This window comes from Vulpes lagopus, chromosome 2 (assembly GCF_018345385.1).
Source record: "Vulpes lagopus strain Blue_001 chromosome 2, ASM1834538v1, whole genome shotgun sequence".
Lineage (NCBI taxonomy): Eukaryota > Metazoa > Chordata > Mammalia > Carnivora > Canidae > Vulpes > Vulpes lagopus.
In genome coordinates this window covers 52,793,714-52,806,564 of record NC_054825.1, presented here as the reverse complement: position 1 = coordinate 52,806,564, position 12,851 = coordinate 52,793,714, and the positions used below count along the sequence as shown (strand labels likewise).

Sequence of the window (12,851 nt, the reverse complement as noted above, 5' to 3'; positions counted from 1 at the left end):
AAGGGGGAAAAGAAAAAAAGTATATTATCAAACCTTTTCAAGTGAGAAGAACATACAGACTTATTTACCAGGTCTTTTTTTTTTTTTTTTTTTTTTAAAGATTTATTTACTTGAGAGAGAGAGGCCTGCAACCAGGGAGAGGGGCAGAGGGAGAGAGAAAATCCTGTAGCCACACTTCTGATGAGCATAGAGATTGGCCCATCCCAGTACCCTGAGACCATGACCTAAGTTGAAACCAGGAGTCAGGTGCTTTATTGACTGAGCCACTGAGGCGTCCCTTACTTGCCAATTCATAAGCTCCTGTATTGGACAGAGAGCACTCTTTCAAGTTAGAAATGAATTTAGGTTAATTATGGGTTCTTACCAGTAAATAAGTAAAATACCTATGGGTAGTAGAAATTAAAAATAAAAATAAGGTTAAGAAGGTTTTTGTGTTTGATTTTTGTTTCTGTTATTTATTTTGAAGAGAGTGTGTAAGGGAGTGGGTTGGGGGCAGAGGGGCAGAGGGAGAGAGAAGAGAATCTTAAGCAGGCTCCAGGATCAGCAACAGAGCCTGATGGGGGCCAGGTTTAATCTCATGACCTTGAGATTACAGCCTGAGCCAGAATCAGGAGTCAAAAGCTTAAACTGATTGAGGCACACCATTTTGTTTGTCTGTTTCAATGTCAATATTGATATTGTGAGTGGGGTGGGGGGAAGGGGCAGAGGGAGAGGGAGAAAAAGAATCTCAAGCAGGACTCCCTGCTGAGCACAGAACCCAACCTGGGGCTCCATCCCACCATCATGAGATCACTACCTGAGCTAAAATCAAGTCAGACACTTAACTGACTGAGCCACCCAGGTTCCCGTGTTTCAGTGATTTTTTTTTAAACTTAAATTTGAGAAAACTGTAGTCTCAAACAGTTGTAAGATTAATACAGATGGAAACCTTGCACCCTTTACCCCAGGTTCTTCCAATAGTCATATCTTGCAAAACTGCAGTACAATATCACAACCAGATATTGACATTGTTACAGTCTACCGATCTTGTTCATGTTTCTTCAGTTTTACTTGTACCCATTTATGAGTGTATATATTTCTCTGCAGTTTTATTACCATAGTCAAGATATAAATCCGTTTTATCACCATAAAGGTCCCTCACATTGCCCTTTTATAGCCATACCTACTGCCTTGCTTCTGCGGTCCTTCCAATCTCCCATGAGATTTTTGATAAATTTTTGAATTGATATATTTTAACTTATTAAGGGAATCCAGGGCTGTTTGGGGGAATATATCCTTTTTATACAATTATTTCAAAATGTGTTTTATTTATCAATATGTGGGCTTTTTAAAATTTTTTTTTAATTTTTATTTATTTATGATAGTCACACAGAGAGAGAGAGAGAGGCAGAGACACAGGCAGAGGGAGAAGCAGGCTCCATGCACCGGAAGCCGGATGTGGGATTTGATCCCGATCTCCAGGATCGCGCCCTGGGCCAAAGGCAGGCGCCAAACTGCTGCGCCACCCAGGGATCCCACAATATGTGGACTTTTTGATTCTTGTTTTTCCATGAACTTTATATTGAAAAGTAGTACTATGGCTTTTTTTTTTTTTTTTTTTTGTACTGTGGCTTTTAATGAAAATTGGTAATCCAGTTTTTTACATTCCCACCACAAAATCTTACTCCCAATAGGCAACAGCTTTACACTTTTTAGTCTTTTTCTTAGATTTACTCCTGTAACAAAATAATATGTTTTCCACCTGTCCTCTCCTAACCAAATCCTCTTAGTATAGTTGTGTCCTATTTTTGGTTAAATAAGTATTTGTTATTGTGATAAGTATATATTGTTTACTGTTCAGCCATTTTGTGTACTGCTGATATGTTTTCTTGGACAATTATTGTTTTTTCCATGATTTAGTATCTTTTTTTTATATTTGAGTTTATTCATTTAACTTTTAAAACACTACTAAAGTTGAATATTAAAACAAAAACAAAAGCAAGTTAGTGAGCTATGATTATAGTCCTCCACTCATCCACTACTGCATATAAAATGCCAGCAGCAGTGTTATTCACTGGCCCCATTAAGAGGTCTGACACTGAACACCACCACTAGGATGATGTTCATCATCCTCATATGCTTCCCCATTGTAATGGCGCCATCTTTCCTGATTGGGATCAAAGTCCACCAGTTCTACCTGGTCCATTTCATCAGTCTCTTCTACTTCCTTCCTCTCAGGTAGGAGTTTTTCTAGCAAAGAAAATTTATCAGGAGAGAGAAAGCCATTCTTGGGGAAGTTTACCTTAAATTCGATGATTAGGCGACCCTTATGGTCTACGATAAATTGGCATGCCTTCATTTAGCACACACTTGATATCCCCATGCTTGACAATCTGACCTGGATGAGAGGTGATGACGATGGTTTGGTTGTCAAGAGTAGATATTGGCTTTTGAAAACCACACAGGGCTTCAACCAGCTGTATATCCATACACATGAAAAGATCTTCTCCTCGTCGAGTAAAAACAGCATGGTCCTTCTGATCTAAAACAATGATAATATCTCCTGGTTCCAGTCCTGGTTCTTGGTCTCCTTCACCATGGAATGTTATCTTCTGGCCATCTTTCATGCCTCTGTCAATATGCACCTCTAGAATCTTCTTCTCTTGAATTATCTTCCTTCCGTTGCAGCTTTTACATCTATCTTTAGGACTGATCAGTTCCCCATGGCCCTGGCACTCCATGCACACAGATTGAATTTGCTGAACCATTCCAGGTCCTATCTGATGAATTCTTACTTGCATTCCAGTACCTCGGCAATTGGGACATTCGACTGCTCCTTTCTTACCACCTCGGCCTTCACATTTATCACAAATCACATTCTTTTGCAGAGCTAGTTTTCTTGTTGCGCCATTATATAAATCTTCTAAGGTTACTGAGAGCTGATGTACAACATTTTTACCTCTCTGTTCTCTCTGAATCCTGCCTCCTCCTCCAAAAAACATATCAAAGATGTCCATGGGGGAGCCAAAACCACCACCAGCTCCACCTTCTTTAATTGCCTGTTCTCCTCCTTTGTCATGGAGGAGACAATTCCCTTATAATTCCCTTTTCTTTGCATCAGAGAGCACTTCATAAGCTTGAGAAATCTGTTTAAACTTCTCTCCTTCATTTGGATTCTTATCAGGGTGGTGCTTCAAGGCCAGTTTTCTGTAAGCCTTTTTCAATTCCTCCTGGGTGGCATTGGGTTTGACCCCCAAAACTTCATAGTAAGTGGTTTCTTTCACCATTTTCTGCATCCGGTGAGAGGGCCGAAGCTGGTGTGGGGGAGCGGGAAGGAGCGCGTTGCTGGGCGCAGCTCGGGCAGCCGCCGCTCCTCTGCGTCTCACCGAGTGTTATGGAAAGTTCCCACAATTTAGTATCATTAATTACTTTGTGTGTATTGGTTTGTTATTATCCCTAATTTTTTCAGATTCTTCAACAGTTTTATAAATCTCCTCACAGCATAGTCATACATAGGATAATGCTTAGTTAGGTTCTTCCTTTTTAACTTTCTGTTCCTTCTTACCATTCTCCCTAAATATCTGAGCCTGCAAAGATTGATATCATGATTCCCTTTTACCATGACTGCATAAAATGCTGCTTTAGGACCAGGAACATGATCCAGTAATGCAGCTCTCTTGTTCATAGGTATTTACGATTTTACTTTTTTTTAAAGTATTATACATGAGGGCTCTCAGAAGTTGGTTATGTCCAGAATGCCTGATATGTATGCTAGCCCTATTTTGGGAAGCATCTTGTGTGTGGAAGAAATTATTTGAAGGTTTAGAGAATACTCAGGAGCACATAGGTATTTTAAGATATGTGGAGACTGTTTTGTTTCTCAACCTTTCTCCTAGACTCTTGATGAACCTACATCCTTGATCCTAAAGAGGAATCCATATTCTGTTCTAGTAAGTTTGAAGACTGTCAGGTAATTGAGATAGCTTATAACTAGAGACAAGTGAATTTGAAGTAAGAATGGAGAGGAGAAATGGCATCCTGGACACCATTATGATTCTACTTGTTGAGGAGAAAGCATCGTTCACTTCCCTCATTCATTCATCCATCCATTCATTTATTTTTAAAAGACTTATTTATTTATTTTAGAAGAGTGGTAGGGGCAGAAGGAGAGGGAGAATCTACAGCAGACTGCACACAGAGACAGATGCAGGGCTTGATCTCATGACCTTGAAATTGAAGCTAATAACAGAGTGGGATGCCCAACCAACGACGCCACATTCCTCCTTCCCTCATTTATTGACCAAAATATTTATTGAGGGCTGACTGTGAACCAAACACTGTTATTAGGAGACAATGGTGGGCAAAAGAGACAGCCCCGTCCTCTCAGGGTGCTTGCAGTCCAATAGATGAAACAAATATTAATAGAGTCATCACATATATTGGGAGGTAGGATGTACTTAGGGAATGCCTTTCAGGTAAACGCCATGAAGCAGTAAGGTCAGATTATGTGCAGAGGACACAGCATGACCAGGAGATAGGGCTAGAGAAGTAGATAGCTTTATGGGTGTGCATATGGATGTCACCATTTTTTTATGCCTAACCCTGTAGATAGTACCTTTTGACAGAAAGGTTTTCTTTGCTCTTTAGAGTCAGGATAGCATAGTAGCTTTTGTGTGAGATTTAGGAAGGGAGGTGAGGTCTATAAAAAAATGAAGGTAATTCCTTGTATTTCCTGAAAAATGTTTGGATTATTTTCTTTCCCTTATGCCCGTGAACTTGTCCCACATTATCACCTGTTTTACAGATGAGATGATTGATAAAGAGAAAAGCTTTCACATGACAGTTGTATGTAGAGGGCCAGTTTCTTAGATCTGATACCTAGCCATCTCTACTATTCTTTTTTTTTTTTCCTGAGAATTTCCTCATTAGCACAGAAAGCTTACTTCTCAGGATTAGAAATAAATTATAAAGGGCTATGTAGTCCTCCAATTATTAGGGGGATGGTGGAGCTTTATTATTTAGATGACCTTGCCTTCTGCTTCTTGGCCTACTTACACATCGGTCTTGGTAAGGGTTTTCTCTGTGGACTAGTTCCACCAAATCTCTATAGGGTTGGGACTGAATTATTTACATATTCAGTATGCTGTTTACCTATTGTGAGATGTATGCTGGCACAGCAGTATCAGCAACCACCAAGGCACTAAGCCTGAGCCCTGTTGAATAGTCATATCCTGGTGGAAGTGTCAGTTGCTTCTGTGAAATGAAACAGGTCAAGCCTTATAATCTTTGTCTGAGAATAGCAGCCTGTGAGGACCATAAAACTATTCATGAGATGCAGCATAAAAACACTCAGGGACTGAGAGACACTATACTTTTTACTCATCTGTCCTTAGGTGACACATGGTCAGATGAACCCTGTTGAATTGGATCCGTCTTCTCAAATTGGCACTGTTAGTCTGTTCTTTATCTGATCCCCCATTGGAGATATAAGCTGAGAGCTGTGGTACTTGAGGAGATGACACAGTTCCTTTGTTACAGTAATTAATGTAATAAATTAAGGGAGAGACCCAAAGGAAAGTTGATTGTTTCTCGTTAGAGCCCTAGGTGGAAATTCAGTTGATTAGTGAGCTCCTATGAAGTGTGGCAGGTGGAGAGGGAGATGCCTGTTCTTCCAGCTGGGTAAGCTTAGAGTCGCTGAGGATGGTTTACATGTTGTACTAGCTTCACCAGAGGCTGGCTAAGCACACACTGATTTCAGGGTAGCATCTGGAATTTAGGGAAGATGATATAATTTGTTTTTTTTTTTTTAAATTTTTTTTTTATTTATTTATGATAGTCATACAGAGAGAGAGAGAGAGAGAGAGAGGCAAAGACACAGGCAGAGGGAGAAGCAGGCTCCATGCACCGGGAGCCTGATGTGGGATTCGATCCCGGGTCTCCAGGATCGCGCCCTGGGCCAAAGGCAGGCGCCAAACCGCTGCGCCACCCAGGGATCCCCTAATTTGTTTTTTTTTTGTAGCAGCTTTGCTGTATCCCATTGATTTGTTGACCTTTCCCTAGGACATCAAACCCATGAATCTCCCACAGTTTAGATTTGAAGACCTGTCAGTGGGGTCAACAACCTAGTAGGTTGGAACAAGTGATAAAATAGAGTCCAAATGTTAAAACCATGAGCTTTGAGAGGAGTACCTTGGCCCTGAGGGACTTTTGAAGGAAGTTGGAGTCTGTCACTGTAGTGTAGGACTTTGAGCCATACCTGAAGGTACAGAGTATCCTAAAAAGAATACTCAGACTTCTGAGTTCATGGAAGAAAAAAGGATTGCCATTTTTCTTTCGTAGAACTTAGATTGATATCAGTACTACCTGTAATTTAATTTGTGAAAAAAATTTTAAACATTTTTCCTTCATTTTTTAAAATACCTTGATACTCTATATAAGATATAATTGTGAAACAACCCTCTTTAAGTTCAGATACTAGAACAGTACCAGAATATTTGGGTCATTTTATATTTTTGAGTTGTCTTACATTTTTCACATTTGTATGCTCATAATATGCTTAGAACCATGATGGGTGCTCCCTCCATTTTATAAATGAGAGTATTTAATGAAGCAACTTGGCTAGGGTCAGTGGAAATTTGAGTCCAGAAGTCCTCTCTTCTTTCTCTCTCTCTCTTTTTTTTAAAGTAAACTCTACTCTAAACATGGGGACCAAACTCATGACCCTGAGATCAAAAGTCACATGTTCTAGGATGCCACCTGGGTAGCTCAGTCAGTTAAGCTTCTGACTCCTGATTTTCCTGAGGTCATCATCTCAGGGTCATGAATTAAGCCCGACATCTGACCGTACTCCGCAAGGAGTTTGCTTGAGATTCTCTCTTTCCCTCTCCTCTGCCCCACCATGTTCTGTCTCTCTCAAAAGATTTATTTAGAGAGAGAGAGAGCACACATGTGAGGGGGAGAGGGACAGAGGGAGAATCTCAAGCAGACTCCCCTCCTAGCAGGGAACTGACTTGGGGCTCAGTCTCACAACCCATGAGATCACATGACCTGAGCCAAAATCAAGAGTCCCTCTTACCAACTAAACCACTCAAGTGCCCCAGTAAATAAATCTTTTTAAAAAATGAGGCACTTGGTGGTGCAGTTAGTTAAGCATCGGACTCTTGGTTTCAGTTCACCTCATGATCTCAGGGTTGCTACATTGGGCCGCAAGTTGGGCTCTGCACTCAGTGTGGAATCTGCTTAAGATTCTCCCCTGCCCCCATACTTACTCTCTCAAATGAATAAATCTTAAAAAAAAAAAAAAGAAAAAAGAAAAGAGTCATATGCTTTATTGACTCAGCCAGCCAGACACCGTCAGAAATCACTCTTTTTAAGTTTTTTTTTCTTAGTAATCTCTGTAACCAACATGGGGCTGGAACTTGTGACCCTAAGATCAAGAGTTGCATGTTCTTCTGACTGAGCAAGTCAGGTGCCGCAGTAATCATATCGTGATTCTAAGTTCAGTGTTCTTTTTTTCTATACCACACTATCTTCCTAAAAATGATTATGGCATTTTTTTCTTCTTTGGCCATACAGCATTTAGAGGGAACTACCGGGGATCCCTGGGTGGCTCAGCGGTTTAGTGCCTGCCTTTGGCCCAGAGTGTGATCCTGGAGTCCCGGGATCGAGTTCCACGTCGGGCTCCCGGCATGGAGCCTGCTTCTCCCTCTGCCTGTGTCTCTGCCTTTCTCTATCTCTGTGTCTATCATGAATAAATAATAAGGGATCCCTGGGTGGCGCAGCGGTTTGGCGCCTGCCTTTGGCCCGGGGTGCGATCCTGGAGACCCGGGATCGAATCCCACGTCGGGCTCCCGGTGCATGGATCCTGCTTCTCCCTCTGCCTGTGTCTCTGCCTCTCTCTCTCTCTGTGTGTGTGACTATCATAAATAAAAGAATAAAAATTAAAATAAAAAAATAAAAAAAAATGAATAAATAATAAAAAAAAAAAAATAGAGGGAACTACCTAGCCAGACAGCTGACTCTCACATTTAAATGTGTATGATCTCTATGGTCACAAGCAGATTATACACACTCACATATAGCTGTCACTCACTCAGGGCAAAGCCTATAAGAAGATTGATCCAAAACCCATAAGAAGAGGGGTAGACAAATGAGTTGACAGCAGAACAGCATTGGAGTACTTGCTACTGAGACCAGATTATCTATGGGTAGTTGGCAGTTAAAGAGATATTCTCTGTTTATAGTCCTCTAGGGAGAAGTACTATCCTTATTATGTTTGAATATCAGTAGGGTCAGTTGCCACTTTTGTCTTCTGGGCAGGGGAAGAGACCTCACAGGAAGACTCTCATTCTTAGCCATCTTGAAGTCATTGTTCATTCCTAAAGTGGGAACGTGGTGTGATCTATGGCGTGTGCTTAAAAAAAAGTAATTAATGACCCCAAATATGTGATTACAAATCAGTGTTTGGGCTGGGAGTCTGAGCGATGGAATTGGGTTCCAGAGAGGAAACTGGGATTGAACTTTTGTTGTTACAGGTATAGGATATGGGGAATGATTATCATGGCCTGTCTTGCTCCCTTAACTATATTCACACAGAGAGGAATTGTTGGTGATCAGGTGCAGGAACAAAGAATAAATGGTACTGGCAAGTAATTCCAGAATTGGGTGAATTGTGGTCCTAAATAAGAATGTGCAGTACAATTAGAAGAGAAGAGAGAGGAAAATATTTACAGAAGTTCTTGAAAGTTGAAAATGCCTAGTGGTCTTTGCAGGGTTTTGGTTCTCCTGATTCTGCACTTTCTTTGCTATGGAAGCAAGAGGTCAGTGCTTTTCATTTCCAGCAAGCATGTTAGTTGCCCTACCTCCTGGGGTTAAACATCTCTGCAATGACCTGTCAGAGAATTGATTATTAGCAGTCTAAAGCCAGGGATGCTGTAGGGAGCAGATGGGAAGTGGTTTTGCTGCTGCAGCCAGGCTGATTAAGGAATCCTTGGCAATTTTACAGTGTATCTTTGGAAATGTACCACCAAAGTTACTGTGAAGCCTGCTGGGTTTAGAAAACTGAATTTCTGAAAAGTCACCTGCTTAAAAGTAGTACTTGTGAAAGTTGTTAATACCTCAAAAATAGGACAGTTGACTCTCTAAAGAACATTGGGAATACTAAAGATCAGTCCTCAAGATATGTTTTCTTGGTTTGCATCTTGATCCAGAAATTCTGGGTAGTTTTCTAGGAAGGAAAGCACTTTTTGTTAATAGAATTAATAGAATTGTAGATTTGAAAAAGGCCCTAGGCATACCCAGACTACCCAATACCACACATAGAGAAATTCTTTATGTAATTTGCTTGACAGATGATTATGCTTTTTCTGCTCAGTACTTTCAGTGATAAAGATATGGCTTCATTAAACATTGTGGGCCATTGTTGGAAATCTCAGGTTATTGAATTTCTTCCTCAGCATCACAGGATAAGTTTCTCTCTTCAACATTTCAGCCATCAGATATTTGAAGCTCACCAACCTGTCTCCCTTCAGTATTCTCCTTTCCAGACTAAGGAATACCAATTTGTAAGACAGGGATTTTTTTTTTTTTTTTTTTTTTTTAAGACAGGGATTTTTGATCTTTCAGTATACTCTTCTAGACATCCTTCTATTTAATGAATAGATGTGGAACCTGGAAATGAGCACAGATCACCAGATATTCAAATTTTCATCTCCAGCTCCCCTTTGAGAAGAATCACATAAACAAACAAAAAATAAAGTAAGGGCAATGTTTCTTATTTTACAAGAAAAAAAAAAAACAATTTGCCAAGACATACAGAATTGGGACAAGAGGAATTTGAGGAAGTGTCTTTTCTTACTAGTGTTTAGGCTGAACTTTGGGTTTTACATTATTATAGGCATGGTTTTACGTCAGATCTTTTTCAGGAATAATTTTTTTAGAAGATTTTATTTATTTGAGAGAGAGCAAGAGGGTCTACGTGAGCAGGGTAGGGGGGAGAGCAGAGGGAGGGGGACAAGCAGACTCCATACTGAGTGTGGAGCCTGACATGGGCTCCATCCCACAACCCTGAGATCATGACTTGAGCCCAAACCAAGAGTCGTATGACCAAGCCACCCAGGTGCCCCTGTTACTTTTATACCTGACAGATGACTCTGTGTAAGACTTGACTAACAACCTTTTTTCTTCAAAATTCTGTAGATTTTTCATTCTTTTTTAACATTTAATGTTGCAGAGCAGTCTGAGGTTGGCCCAATTTTTGTCCTTTATAATTGGAGAATTTTGCCAGAATGTGTGCAAATTTGGCTTTTTAAATTGATTTTGCTGAAAAAGTAGTAAACATTCTCAATCTGCACGCAGGATTTTTTGCAGCCCAAGATATTATTCATTTATTATATCTTAATGGGTTGCTTTCCTCCCATTTGTTCTAGTCTCCTCTTAGTTTTCAGTGCTATTAAATGATATATCTCTCTCAGTATCCCTCATTTTCTTTTTGCTGTTCTTTCTCTACACGTTCTAAGATAATATCTCAAGTTTTCTTGTAGTTTACCGAATTATTTCCCACAGTTTCAGTTCTGTGCTTTTTTGATTTCTATATTAATTTTCATAGGTAGTTCATTTTTTGTTTCCTCCTTCCTCTTTAAAAAATGACATATTTTTCATATCCTTCTAAGTTCATATCTTCATTTCCGCCTGTTTTCTTCTTAATGCTATCTCCTCCTTACTGGTACACCTCATTTATCCTGCTCCATATGACGGTCAGCCAATATAGTAAAGTGAGAACTGTCATAAGCTCTCTGAGAACTATCATTTTTATGTACTTTATATTCTTTCCCCCAGAGTTTGTCTTCTATCACAGTCCTGTTTTCTAGAGAAAGGTTGTATTTGTTTTTATTTTTGTTTTTTTATAGAGGAAAGTCTTTTGAAAGTTTTGTTTTTCCAAGGTTAAACGTAGGGTTGTTTTATTTAAAGATTTTATTTATTTATTCATGAGAGAGAGAGAGAGAGAGAGGCAGAGACATAGAGATAGAAGCAGGCTCCATGCAGGGAGCCTGATGTGGGACTCGATCCTGGGACTCCAGGATCACTCCCTGGGCCAAAGGCAGGTGCTAAACCGCTGAGCCACCGAGGGATCCCCCATAGGGTTGTTTTAATGGTTAAATTACATACTGATGATAGTGCAGCTCTGGAGGAAAGTGGGTAACCCTTAAGTGAAAAGTGAGTGTGAATGTATTATGTTCTGAGCCTAGCCACAGTTGCAAAGATTGCATGCAAGGTAATAAATTTTGATGTTGGAAAGAACTATGCTTTAATACTCCACAATAGTATAGATTCAATTAGAATTTCCTTTTCTAGAAACGCTCACTTGTCTCTCATAATAGAATTATTTTCATACCATATTCCACTCCCTTATTCACTTATTCACTGCTCTATTCCCAGCACCTAATTTAGATACTAGCACACAGTAGGTAATAAATACAAATTTTTTTGGAATGAATGAGCAAAGATTTGCTATACTAGTATTTATTGGAGGCCAAATCTTCTTAGGTGGTATTAAGAATTCCAATTATTTTAACAAAAATTTCTTTAACATTCTAGACATTTTCAGAGGTATTTCTCTGACTTCAGGGATAATGTTTCCTTTACTTTGTGGGCATTTTTTCATAGTTCCTACATCATGCCCACCCAACCCCCCCCCCCCCCCCATTTTGCTCTTCCTTTTAAGAAGTAAGATCTCTATAGACTTGATGCCAGCAATAGTTGTTCCTGTTGGTACTAAGCTCTCTACTTGTGTAAAGGATGTATTTTCTTCTCAGATCTACAGTTAAGTGGCAGGTTAATGTGCACACCTTTCTCTCTTAAATCCCAGTTGCTAGTATTTAGTTGGTACAGTTCTGCTCTCTTGGGATGTTGTCTTCTCTTGTAACTGCACCCTGGTTCTTTGATACTGTCTTGAGGTATTAGATGAAAAAGTACAGTTTGTCTTGTCTCTGTCCTATCTGTAGCATATACTACTGGAAATCACTTTGTAGGATTCATTGTGCCACTACTGGTTGGCTCTTTGTTATCTTATGAGCATTCTTTCCTAAATGGATATAGAAAGATAGTGGACAAGGGAATGAGCAAGAAAAGAACTCTTTCACTGTGTCATAACATAATACCTGGATGGTATATATTGGCTGCCAGGTTTTCTAGATGGTACACTCCCAAAGTCTCATGAACCAGGAGACTGGAGAGTGTCGTCCCCCACCCCCTTTCTTAGCCAATCTCTGTTTCATGTGATGACGCCTTGGTATTTATCAATACCATGCCACCAATCTTATATAAAAATGTGGAGAGTTATTTCACATTCTGCTGTTAGGGATTTTAGTAGTCTTCAGTCAGGGTAAATTTTTTCGTGTGTGTATGTGTGTGTCTTCATAGATATTTTAGTGGAATGTGGGAAAGGCCATACTGAGTTATGCTATTTGGACATAATTTGAAACCTGGAGTTGAATAAGGCTTATTTAACTGAAATTAAGCTGACTGGATTGAGTCCTCTCTGAGGATTGCCTTCATTAGTTGCAATATTTGTCTTCTAATGTTATATTTTCCCTACTTCTGCTTGTTTTTCTCTTTCACTTTTATCCATAATAAGACTTTTCCCCTCAAAAGAGTAGAATGACAAGGAATCCATATTATTTTTAGTAGGGACAAGCCCTGTTAATAGAGGACTTTTACAGCCTTTGCAAGTCCATGTTCTGAGTCTCTGATAATTCAAGAAGAAGCAAAGAGAAAGGGAGTATGAGTAAAGTTGTGCTAGAGCTTGAATCTGTTATGTGCCAGGGCCTGTATTGATTGAGAGAGGATTGCCAGCTGGCAGTGGCAGTAGAAAT

At 39.8% G+C, this 12,851-nt stretch overlaps 1 protein-coding gene and 1 pseudogene across 3 annotated transcripts in view; one reads left to right on the top strand and one right to left on the bottom strand.

The window, feature by feature from the left end:
- Nucleotides 1-12,851, top strand: part of ZNF609 (zinc finger protein 609) — a 210,812-nt gene that overhangs the window by 18,143 nt on the left and 179,818 nt on the right. The gene's annotated exons all lie outside the window — the stretch shown is intronic.
- LOC121484297 lies at nucleotides 1,582-5,801 on the bottom strand (annotated as a pseudogene).